At 43.2% G+C, this 13,017-nt stretch overlaps 1 pseudogene; it reads left to right on the top strand.

Annotated features, from left to right (window-relative positions):
- The first annotated feature begins 10,407 nt into the window (after nucleotides 1-10,407).
- On the top strand, nucleotides 10,408-11,147 carry LOC112266112 (annotated as a pseudogene).
- The last annotated feature ends 1,870 nt before the right edge of the window (nucleotides 11,148-13,017 follow it).

Raw genomic sequence — 13,017 nt, 5'->3', positions numbered from 1 at the left:
AGAAATATTCATAATAGACATTGCTAAAATATACTTGTGTTATGCATGGAACTTTAGATAAACTTCTCCTTATTGCAACTGCTGTGTCAGATTTCAAAAAAGCTTTACCGAAAAAGCACACCATGCTATAGTCTGAGTACAGCACTCAGACAACAAAACAGCCAAACAGATATCCACCATGTTGTGCAGTCCACAGAAGTCAGAAATAGCATTATAAATATTCACTTACCTTTGATGATCTTCATCAGAATGCACTCCCAGGAATCCCAGTTCCACAATAAATGTTTGCTTTGTTCGATAAAGTCCATCATTTATGTCCAAATACCTCCTTTTTGATCATGTTAAACGAAGTATAGAATCAATCTTTAGGATGTTTTTTATCATAAATCTTCAATAATGTTCCAACCGGAGAATTCCTTTGTCTGTAGAATTGCAATGGAACGCAAGCTAAGTCTCACGTGAACGCGCGTGGTCAGCTCATGGCACTATGCCAGAGCCCTGACTCAATCCCCTCTCATTCGGCCCCACTTCACAGTAGAATCCTCAAACAAGGTTCTAAAGACTGTTGACATCTAGTGGAAGCCTTAGGAAGTACAATATGACCCCATAGACACTGTGTATTCGATAGGCAATGAGTTGAAAAACTACAAACCTCAGATTTCCCACTTTCCGGTTCGATTTTCTCTCAGGTTATTGTCTGCCATATGAGTTATGTTGTACTCACAGACATCATTCAAACAGTTTTTGAAACTTCAGAGTGTTTCCTATCCAAATATACTATTAGTATGCACATATTAGCAACTGGGCCTGAGTATCAGGCAGTTTACTCTGGGCACCTTATTGATCCAAGCTACTCTATACTGCCCCCCAGTCCCAAAGAAGTTAAGAACACATTTGTGTTTACAATGATGGCCTAGGAACAGTGGTTTAACTGCTTTGTTCAGGGGCAGAACGACCAATTTTTACCTTGTTAGCTCTGGGATTCTAACTAGCAACCTTTCGGTTACTGGCCCAACGCTCTAACCACTAGGCTACCTGCCGGGGTTCATGCTGGGGTTCGTGCAGATTTGAAGTCAATGACGTTCAGAATGACACTGAAGGTAAATAAGAATTAATTAATTGACTGTGACTGATGTAAGAGGTCTTTAAGAGTTAATTCGGAAAACTCATTAAATATTTTTTTTCCATGGTGCCCCAAATTACTACTTAATTAATTGTTATATGGTTATTTTAATAGCATAATAATTAAACGTAGTTAATTGATTTGATAAAATAACAGTCAAACACATTAATGACAACAAAGACACTGGTGCGCGTCCTTACTCAACATTGACAGGAGAGTTTCAAACAAAAAACAATGAAAAAAATTGACAATGAAATCAACCAAAACTTGGTTCTCACAAGTTTATCATAGGTTGTGAGTTCTGCAAAACACATGTCCACTCTGACATTGAGAATAGTAGATAACTGTAATAATAATATATTCAAAGCATTAACAGAAATTACTGTAACCATATAAACATTGCGGATTAGCAATTATGATAATTAACAGTAAATGTAGGCAACTACTGGTGATATTTGTGATGGGGAATTGATAGACAAAGCCAACCAATGCACACAATGAAGTTATGAAACAATAAACAGCCAGGAAATGGCGGGAGAGAGCGCATTCTGGAGAGAGACGTGCCTTGTGCGTCTGAGCCACAATCCCCCATATTCTTGGCATCCCTGCGTGGCATCCCTGCGGCCTCCTCAATGAGACAGGCGCATATCAGTGTCACATGTACCATTAAGAAAATATACATATTTGTGACTATTTGACAAAAAGAAATTGAATGATTTCAATATTTCAAGATTTCAATCCCCTTTTGTCTTACAATATTCCTGCCGGGTGGCAGGGTAGCCTAGTGGTTACAGCATTGGACTAGTAACCAGAAGGTTGTAAGTTCAAATCCCCGAGCTGACAAGGTGCAAATCTGTCGTTCTGCCCCTGAACAGGCAGTTAACCCACTGTTCCTAAGCCATCATTGAAAATAAGAATTTGTTCTTAACTGACTTACCTTTTTAGTAAAATAAAGGTAAAATAAAAAAATAAACAGCCCCACCATCCCCAGTGAAAGTTGTGCCCCTGCCTATTGGCATCTTCTGTGATTTACAAATATTACAAGAATAGAGTAATTGGAGCAGGAAAACACTTGAAGGCATCCCAAACGGCACCCTATTCCCAGTATAGTTCACTACTTTTGACCAGAGCCAAAGTAGTGCACTATAAAGTTTATAGGGTGAAATTGATAGAACAAATCTGTGACTCTTTATGCAGTTAAGAACTTTCTAAAGAAGAACAACAACATGGAAAGCTACTCTTTCAATATACAGTATATTATTCCCACTTGAAATATAGTCTTAATACTGTAAACAAATACATTCTGTTAGTAATGCATGTGTTTACACAAATCCCAAATGTTGTTGTGTTGGTTAATAACTTGTGATAACACTGCACATTTTAGAGTGGTCTTTTATTGTTCCCAGCACAAGGTGCACCTGCATAATGATCAGTTCCTTGATATGCCACACCTGTCAGGTGGATGGATTATGTTGGCAAGTGAGAAATGCTCACTAACAGGGATGTAAACAAATTTGGCCACAAAATTTGTATGGAATATTTCTAGGATATTTTATTTCAGCTCATGAAACATGGGACCAACTCATTACATGTTACATTTATATTTTTGTTCAGTATATTTTAAAGTAAAAATATGAGTCTCAGCATCACTCTGTTATCAGGGGGAATTGCCCTGTACCAATCCACGCCACTTGTCAGTCAGCATGGCTCAGTATTGAACAGAATGCTGTCATTTCATGCCCAACCCACCTTGTGGAGAGCTATCCTATAATAGGTTTTAATTTCATCCTTTAGCTTCACTACTCATATTGTTTAGCAATGACTATCAAATTCATTCAGTTTCGAACTATCTTTCCAACCAATAGAAAGCAGCTGGTCATCATCTTCTCTTCGTGACAAATGTCCTTTGCACGATGCCTTTATATAGCGTCAAAGAAATTAGAGGAACTCTCAGTACAACTAAGGATTTAGTTACGGGGTGATGTCATGGTTACCTGCAAGAAGTGCTTTGCAAAGAGGAGAGCCAAGGTAATTTACTTGGAACAGAATGTACTCCTGTATATCATGTCTCTGACTGCTGATCAGAGAACAACTTCACCACCACGTATTCGTGACAGTGGACTTGCATGGTAAAATGGATGGAGATAGAGAAAAGGTTTAAGATAGTACTCGTTTATTTTAACTGCACAAAAACTGACACAGTAAAAGTTATCAAAATCGTTATTTCAATCAGATTGTATCTCAAAGTATGTGCTTAGCGGTTTACAATATTGGTAATTATTTGGTTCGGAGCCTGACCTCTCTTGGTCCCCTCTTCTTAATCACTGACCTCTTCCCCAGTGATGGACTTCCCTGTCTGTTCTCATCCTGCCTCTCCCCCCTCTTCTGCCACGCAGTCATACTAGTCTTCCAAGTCCTCCTCCTCTACTAAACCGCTCCTTGGCTCTTAGTTTAACCAAAGACAGTATTGAAAACGAAACCACCCTGGCTTTGGTTAAACCCTTATGGTTAAATGTTAGCAAGCTAGCTAGCTAACGTTAGCATCCTAGCTAGCTGACATTAACCTAGCTTTCCTCATCAATAACCTGCTTTAATAACAGAAGATAATATTGAAATCATAGTTGATGAGCTAGCTAGTTGGTCAGCTAGTTGCTCTATTGAAAAACTATTGAACTTACCTCTCCTCCATCGTTCACCTTTCACGTTCCCCTTTCTTCTCTCTGGTCAAAAATCCAGTTTGAGAGCAGTCAAGCCGTGATTGGTCCAAATAACCTGACCAATTGCGTTTCAGTAAACTGCTATAGGTTATGTTCATTGACTAGAATTTCCCCGTTATAAAATTATAGTAAGGTGGAAAATTTGTGGGAGAAAAGATATCATTTTGTGAGACGCAGCATATTTGTGAGAGTGCATAATTTCTGAGTCCTGACATGTAGTAAGTATTTCTTCCAGCCCACAAAATTCTCTGCTCTCAATTTATTTTTACTGAATACGGTTATTCTGTTGTGCTCGCTTAGGCTTTGATCACACCAACTGCGTCATTGCATTTTGGTACACCAGAATTAAATTAATTTTCAATGCAATGCTGCATTTGCCTTGCAGCATTGCATTGCAGAGGCAGTTGCAGTGCCTGTCGGTGTGATCGAAGCATTAAAGTCACACTCACAAGCTCTCAAGTTTAATTTGTGAGCACTGGACTGGCTTCATCCTCTCTCAACTCAAGTGTTTGCTCACACAATGATGTTTCATCTTGCTTGTGCACACCATCTCACACCCGTTGTACTTTGAATCTGATTTGACACCATAGTAGTCAGTGTGTTGAATTGGCCCCAAACATTATGCTTTTCTATTCAGGACATACAGTGCTTTCTGTAATTATTCAGCCCCCTTGACTTTTTTTCAAATGTTGTTACAATACAGCCTTATTCTAAAATTAAATTGTTTTTTCCCTCATCAATCTACACACAATACCCCATAATGACAAAGCAAAAACAGGTTCTTAGATTTTTTGCATATACTGTATATAAAAAAAACAGATATCACATTTACATAGGTATTCAGACCCTTTACTCAGTACATTGTTGAAGCACTTTGTTGAAGCAGCGATTACAGCCTCGAATCTTCTTATGATGCCACTGCTATTTTCAGGTCCCTCCAGAGATGTTCAATCGGGTTAAAGTCGGGGCTCTGGCTGTGTCACTCAAGGACATTCAGAGACTTGTCCCAAAGCGACTCCTGCGTTGTCTTGGCTGTGTGCTTAGGGTCATTGTCCTGTTGGAAGGTGAACCTTTGCCCCAGTCTGAGGTCCTGAGCACTCTGGAGCAGGTTTTTATTATGGATCTCTCTGTACTTTGCTCCGTTCATCTTTCCCTCGATCCTAACTATTCTCCCAGTCCCTGCCAGTGAAAAACATCCCTACAGCAGGATGTTGCCACCACCACGCTTCACCATAGGGATGGTGCCAGGTTTTCTCCAAACATGCGCTTAGCATTCAGGTCAAATAATTAAATCCTGGTTTCATCAGACCAGAGAATCTTGTTTCTCTTGGTCTGTGTCCTTTAGGTGCGTTTTGGCAAACTCGAAGCAGGCTGTCATGTGCCTTGTACTGAGGAGTGGCTTCCGACTGGCCACTCTACCATAAAGGCCTGATTGGTGGAGTGCTGCAGAGATGGTTGTCCTTCTGTAAGTTTCTCCCAACTCCACAGTGGAACTCTGGAGCTCTGTCAGCGTGACCATCCCACGATTGCTCAGTTTGGCCAGGCGTTTAACTTATGAATTGTCTTGGTGGTTCAAAACTTCTTGAATTCATGAGCTGACATATGGAGTTGCTTTAAGATGGTCATACCATGGATCATTTAGCTATTTGATTTTGAATGTTATTACCCCTTTAGGTATCAAAAAAACATATAAAAGAATGATTTGATAAAATATTGAATTTGGCCTTTAGTACCCAAATCCCATAGAAACACATTCATAAATGGAAAAAAGAGAGTCTAAAAATATGTCATAAGGAATAAGATTTTGAAGTGTCTGTCCTATATCTAGGAGATATAAGAAAGCTCAGAAAAAAACTTTTTTATAACATATTTAACCCCTTTTTGGGGGTAGGCACAAAACCGCTTCCATTCATTTTTTAAACCCAGTTCCGGTGACGCTAAAACAGAAGTTGGCACATCGATTGTACCGACTTCAGACGAGTCCACTGACACTCGTGGGGTGTAACGGGGTGAGTGACTGGTTGCCGGGAAGTCAGGCACAGGAGAGCAGAGATGGGTGATAACAGGAGAACTTTAATATACACCCTGGCCCAAAGGCACAGGCGAGGCAGCACAAAGCACAACCACGGTAACATGAACATGAATAAACAAAACAAGCAAACCTAGGTTAGGAGACCGGTGACATCGACTGCCGAACGCCGCCCGAACAAGGAGAGGGACCGACTTCGGAAGTCGTGACAGTACACACCCCCCCCTCCCCTTGACACGCGGCTCCAGCAGCGCTCCAACACCGGCCTCGGGGACGACCCGGAGGGCGAGGTGCAGGGCGATCCGGACGAAGACGGTGGAACTCCCGCAGCATAGAAGGGTCCAGTACCACCGGGACCCAGCATCTCTCCTCCGGACCGTACCAGTCCATGAGGTACTGAAGGCCCCTCACCCGACACCTCGAATCCAGTATGGAGCGAACAGAGTACGCCGGATCCCTCTCGATGTCCAGAGGGGGTGGAGGAACCTCTCACACCTCAGACTCTTGGAGCGGGCCAGCCACCACCGGCGTGAGGAGAGACAGACACATGGAACGAGGGGTTAATACAGTAATCGGGGGGAAGCTGTAACTGGTAACTAACTTCGCATGGACGTCATCCATATCTCCCTGAGTTTGCAACTGCAATTTTGTGGTAATGTTATAGACAGAGTGTATTGTGACAACAAATCGGTAGTCAAGCTTGCCTGTTCAAATATTACACGAAAATATAACATGGGGTCTTGTTTTAACTGTGATTTCTTTGGCTTGTACTATATTTCCTAACATATACTCATATGTAAGAATTCTATACATTTTTTAAAGTGTTGTAAAGAGACCAAACAGAAAGTGTTTAAGGATCGGAACCTTTTTTCAATTTTCGACCTAAAATGATCCAAATCTAACTGTCTATAGCTCAGTACCAGAAGCAAGGATATGAATATTATAGATACCATTTGAAAGAAAACACTTTGAACTTTTTGGAAATGTGAAATTAATGTAGGAGAATATAACACATTAGATCTGTTAAAAGATAATACTGTCACTCCCTGGCCTTAGAGCTTTTTATGTCTCTATTTTGGTTTGGTCAGGGTGTGATTTTTTCAGTTTTTTTATTTCTTTGTTTTGGCCGGGTATGGTTCTCAATCAGGGACAGCTGTCTATCGTTGTTTCTGATTGGGAACCATATTTAGGTAGCTTTTGCCCACGTGGTTTTTGTGGGTAGTTGTTAGCCAACTCCCCGTGCTTACCGGAAGCAACGTGGTGCTAGTCAGGCACCGTGTTATGCGGTGAAGTGCACGTTGTCTCCAGAGCGCTATATGCCAGCCCCCCGCAAGTGCCATGCGAGAGTGGGCATCCAGCCAGGGCGGATTGTGCCAGCTCAGCGCGTTTGGTCTCCGGTGCGCCGTTTCGGTCCAGAGTATCCTGCGCCGGCTCTGCATACTGTGTCTCTGGGGAGCTGGGAGGGTTCAGTTCGCCCTATGCCTGCGCTCTGCCCGTGCCGGGCGAATGTGGGCATTGAGCCTACGGGAGAGGTGCGAGTGTTAAGCACCAGATCTCCAGTGCTCCCCCACAGCCCGGTTCGACCTGTGCCTGCACTCTGGAGGGGCCGGGCTAAAGTGGGCATTCAGCCTGGAGGAGTGGTGCCAAGGCTGTGCACCAGAGCTCCAGTGCTCCCCCACAGCCCGGTTCACAGCCCGGTTCATCCGGTGCCTCCTCCACGCACCAGGCCTCCTGTAGGTCTCCCCAGCTGGTGGACTCTATGGCAGCCCCACGTACCAGGCTGTCTCTGTGTCTCCTCCCTCCAGAGGCGCCCTTCAGTCCGGAGCGTCCAGAGGCGCCCTTTGGTCCGGAGCGTCCAGAGGCGCCCTTCGGTCCGGAGCGTCGTCCAGAGGCGCCCTTCGGTCCGGAGCGTCCAGAGGCGCCCTTTGGTCCGGAGCGTCCAGAGGCGCCCTTCGGTCCGGAGCTTTCAGAGGCGCCCTTCGGTCCGGAGCTTCCAGCGACGTCCTCCAGTCCGGGGCTCTCTACGAGGGTCCCCAGTCCGGGGTCAGCGGCGAGGGTCCCTGCTCTAGAGGCGCCACCTAAGTGGGCCAAGCCAGAGGTGGAGTGTCGTCTAAGTCCCTCACCAGAGCCGCCACCACGGAGAAATGCCCACCCAGGCCCTCCCCTATAAGTTCAGGTTTTGCGGCCAGTGTCCGCACCTTTTTGGGGGGGGGGGGTACTGTCATGCCCTGACCTTAGAGCTTTTTATTTCTCTATTTTGGTTTGGTCAGGGTGTGATTTGGGTGGGTATTCTATGTTCTTTTTTTCTATGTTTTTGTATTTCTTTGCTTTGGCCGGGTATGATTCTCAATCAGGGACAGCTGTCTGTTGTTGTCTCTTTTGGTTTTTGTGGGTAGTTGTTTTCTGTATGGTTTAGTTTCCTTACAGAACTGTTCGTTTTCCTCTTTGTTATTTTTGTTCAAGTGTTTAATAAAATATCATAAACACGTACCACGCTGCGCTTTGGTCCAGTCATTTACAGGAAGAGGATCGTGACAAATGCAAACAAAAAAACATGCGTCTTCTTTTTGAAAACTGTTGTTCTGATTAGAGAGGCAATAAAACTGGCCTTCTTTAGACTAGTTGAGAATCTGGAGCATCAGCATTTGTCGGTTCGATTACAGGCTCAAATGGCCAGAAACAAAGAACTTTCTTCTGACACTCGTCAGTCTATTCTTGTTCTGAGAAATTAAGGCTATTCCATGCGAGAAATTGCCAAGAAACTGAAGATCTCGTACAACGCTGTGTAATACTCCCTTCACAGAACAGTGCATACTGTCTCTAACTAGAATAGAAAGAGGAGTGGGAGGCCACGGTGCAGAACTGAGCAAGAGGACAAGTACATTAGAGTGTCTAATTTGAGAAACAGATGTCTCACAAGTCCTCAGCTGGCAGCTTCATTAAATAGTACCCACCAAACAACAGTCTCAACGTCAACAGTGAAGAGGCGACTCCGGGATGCTGGCCTTCTAGGCAGAGTTCCTCTGTCCAGTGTCTGTGTTCTTTTGCCCATCTTAATCTTTTCTTTTCATTGGCCTGTCTGAGATATGGCCTTTTCTTTGAACGGTAGCGTATGTCCAACCGACCTCACATCTGCAGACCACGTGTATGGCATCGTGTGGAAGAGTGGTTTGCGGATGTTAACGTTGTCAACGCGGTGGTGGTGGGGGGGTTATGGTATGGGCAGTCATAAGCTATGGACAATGAACACAATTGCATTTTATTGATGGTAAATTGAATGCACAGAGATGCTGTAACGAGACCCTGAGGTCAATTGTCGTGCCATTCATCTGCCGCCATCACCTCAGGTTTGAGCATAATAATGCACAGCCTCATGTTGCAAGGACCTGGACACCGTTACTGGAAGCTGAAAATGTCCAAGTTCTCCCATGGTCTGCATACTCATCAGGCTTGTTTGGGATGATCTGGATTGATCGGTGCGACAGTCTGTACCAACTTCCAGCTAATCTCCAGCAACTTTGCACAGCCATTGAAGAAGAGTGGGAAAATATTCCACAATCAACAGCCTGATCAACTCTGTGCAAAGGAGATATGTCGACCCTGGATGAGGCAAATAGAAGTCACACCAAATACTGACTGGTTTTCTGATCCACACCCCTACCTTTTTAAAGGTACTGTATCTGTGACCAACAGATGCATATCTGTATTCCCAGTTCTGTGAAATCCATAGATTAGAGCATAATTCATTTATTTCAATTGATTGATTTCCTTATATGAACTGTAACTAGAACAAATATTTTAAATTGATGCATGTTACGTTTACATTTTTGTTCAGTATATCTTATCATAACGTTATACTGCAACCAAACCGGTATCTGTACTGAACACCCTCTTATGGTCCCGAGGTTAATGTCATGTTTTAATGTTCCTTCAATGTCCTCAGAACATCAGTGGGATAATGTCTCGCTGAAACCCTTAAAGCAGCATTTCCCGAACGTTGACCTGGTGACCCCAAGGGGTGAATGTTTTGTTCTTTTCCTTAGCACTACACAGCTGATTCAAATAATCAACTAATCATCAATCTTTGATGTTTTGAATCAGCTATGTAGTGCTGGGCAAAAAAATGCTTGTGCACCCCTTGGGGTCCCCAGGACAGAGTTTGGTAAACACTGCCTGAAATGGACCTAATGTCCTTAGGACAGCCTCTGTTTGCTGGGTTAATACATAAATGGAGTAAATATAATCCAATTAGTTGCTTGTCATAAACTCAATGTAGATCCATCTCTATGGAGTGGTTACATGTTGACACTGAAACTACAATCCCATGTGATCATACACTATGATATATTTAGAGGCTACCAGGACAAGTTATTGAAGCAGTATCCCTCTGTCAAGCAAGAAGACACATGGACACAAGTTTCTGAGCCTACACAGAATCAAATTATTCACTCTTGAATTCATTCACCTCCATACACACTCAATGCTTGTAAGGACTAAGAATTGCTGCATTGACCAGAGGAAGAAAAGTAACAAAAGCTATGGAGAACTCAACCCAAGTCAAGTTCTTTTATCTCTTTGGCTTACAAGAGACATTTAACAACACATCTGTTTATTTTATCTTGTCTCTTATCACATACCTTCTCATCATCACTGTGAATCTGACTCTGATCATAACAATCATTCAGGAGAAAGGTCTCCATGAGCCCATGTATATCTTTCTGTGTAGTTTATGTGTCAATGGATTGTATGGAACTGCTGGTTTCTACCCCAAGTTCTTACTGGACCTTCAGTCAGATGTTCAGGTGATATCTTATGGTGGATGTTTCACTCAAACCTATGTAATATACACATTTGTCCTGTGTGAAATGTCTACTTTAACAGTGATGTCTTACGACAGGTATGTGGCAATATGCAGACCACTACTATATCATACCATTGTGACATCTTTAACTGTTAGAAAGTTACTCTTATTGTCTTGATGTTATCCTTTATTTGCAGGACTCATATCACTAAGTTCAGCTGTCAGAATTCCTTTGTGTGGATCTCGCATTGATAAAATCTTCTGTGACATTCCGTCTTTAATGAAACATGCATGTTTACCCATTACAATCAATCCGATTTTGAACAAATGTATAATATTGGTTCATGTTTTATACTTTTCATTGTACTTTCTTACTGTTAGATTGTAAGGAATTGTGTAAAGTCAGCTAAGGGAAGGATTAAGTTCACACAGACATGTGTGCCACATTTAATAACAATGGTCATTTACTATTTCTGAAACTATCCGCCGCCATTGTCACAACCCCTATTACCAGCCTGTTCAACCTCTCTTTCATATCATCTGAGATCCCCATGGATTGGAAAGCTGCCGCAGTCATCCCCCTCTTCAAGGGGGGAGACACCCTGGACCTAAACTGTTACAGACCTATATCCATCCTGCCCTGCCTATCTAAGGTCTTCGAAAGCCAAGTCAACAAACAGGTCACTGACCATCTCGAATCCCACCGTACCTTCTCCGCTGTGCAATCTGGTTTCTGAGCCGGTCACGGGTGCATCTCAGCCACGCTCAAGGTACTAAACGATATCATAACCGCCATCGATAAAAGACAGTACTGTGCAGCCGTCTTCATCGACCTGGCCAAGGCTTTCGACTCTGTCAATCACCATATTCTTATCGGCAGACTCAGTAGCCTCGGTTTTTCTAATGTCTGCCTTGCCTGGTTCACCAACTACTTTGCAGACAGAGTTCAGTGTGTCAAATCGGAGGGCATGTTGTCCGGTCCTCTGGCAGTCTCTATGGGGGACTATATCAATGATGTTGCTCTTGCTGCGGGCGATTCCCTGATCCACCTCTACGCAGACGACACCATTCTGTATACTTCCGGCCCTTCCTTGGACACTGTGCTATCTAACCTCCAAACGAGCTTCAATGCCATACAACCCTCCTTCCGTGGCCTCCAACTTTTCTTAAACGCTAGTAAAACCAAATGCATGCTTTTCAACCGTTCGCTGCCTGCACCCGCACGCCCGACTAGCATCACCACCCTGGATGGTTCCGAACCTAGAATATGTGGACATCTATAAGTACCTAGCTAGACTCTGGCTAGACTTTAAACTCTCCTTCCAGACTCATATCAAACATCTCCAATCTAAAATCAAATCTAGAGTCGGCTTTCTATTTCGCAACAAAGCCTCCTTCACTCACGCTGACTATCCTACCGATCCTCGACTTCGGCGATGTCATCTACAAAATAGCTTCCAATACTCTACTCAGCAAACTGGATGCAGTTTATCACAGTGCCATCCGTTTTGTTACTAAAGCACCTTATACCACCCACCACTGCGACCTGTATGCTCTAGTCGGCTGGCCCCTACATATTCGTCGCCAGACCCACTGGCTCCAGGTCATCTACAAGTCCATGCTAGGTAAAGCTCCACCTTATCTCAGTTCACTGGTCATGATGGCAACACCCACCCGTAGCACGCGCTCCAGCAGGTGTATCTCACTGATCTTCCCTAAAGCCAACACCTCATTTGGCCGCCTTTCGTTTCAGTTCTCTGCTGCCTGTGACTGGAACAAATTGCAAAAATCGCTGAAGTTGGAGACTTTTATCTCCCTCACCAACTTCAAACATCTGCTATCTGAGCAGCTAACCGATCACTGCAGCTGTACATAGTCTATCGGTAAATAACCCACCAAATTTACCTACCTCATCCCCATACTGTTTATATTTATTTACTTTTCTGCTCTTTTGCACACCAGTATCTCTACCTGTACATGACCATCTGATCATTTATCACTCCAGTGTTAATCTGCAAAATTGTAATTAATTAATTAAAATTATTATTTTGTTGGCGACATTTGAAATAAAGAGAAAATGTATGCTCACCACGCTGCACCTTGGTCCGGTCATTTTCAAGACGACATTCATGACAAATATTTCCATCTCTCTCCCTTTCGATAACCACTCAGCATGAAAGGGAAAAATGTAATGCTCTGATCCAGTGGAAACGTCATAAAATACCTGACCCAGTTGATAGTTGATACAATGTTTAGAGTTCATTGCAGACAGGTCATGCGTAGCCAATGTGATTTATAGGGTATTTATATTTATCAGGATATTTTTCCTTCTGCAGGCTGCAATGTT

Source organism: Oncorhynchus tshawytscha, linkage group LG13 (assembly GCF_018296145.1).
Source record: "Oncorhynchus tshawytscha isolate Ot180627B linkage group LG13, Otsh_v2.0, whole genome shotgun sequence".
NCBI lineage: Eukaryota > Metazoa > Chordata > Actinopteri > Salmoniformes > Salmonidae > Oncorhynchus > Oncorhynchus tshawytscha.
Note: the sequence above shows the minus strand (reverse complement) of the source record. Positions and strands in the feature narration are given on the sequence as shown.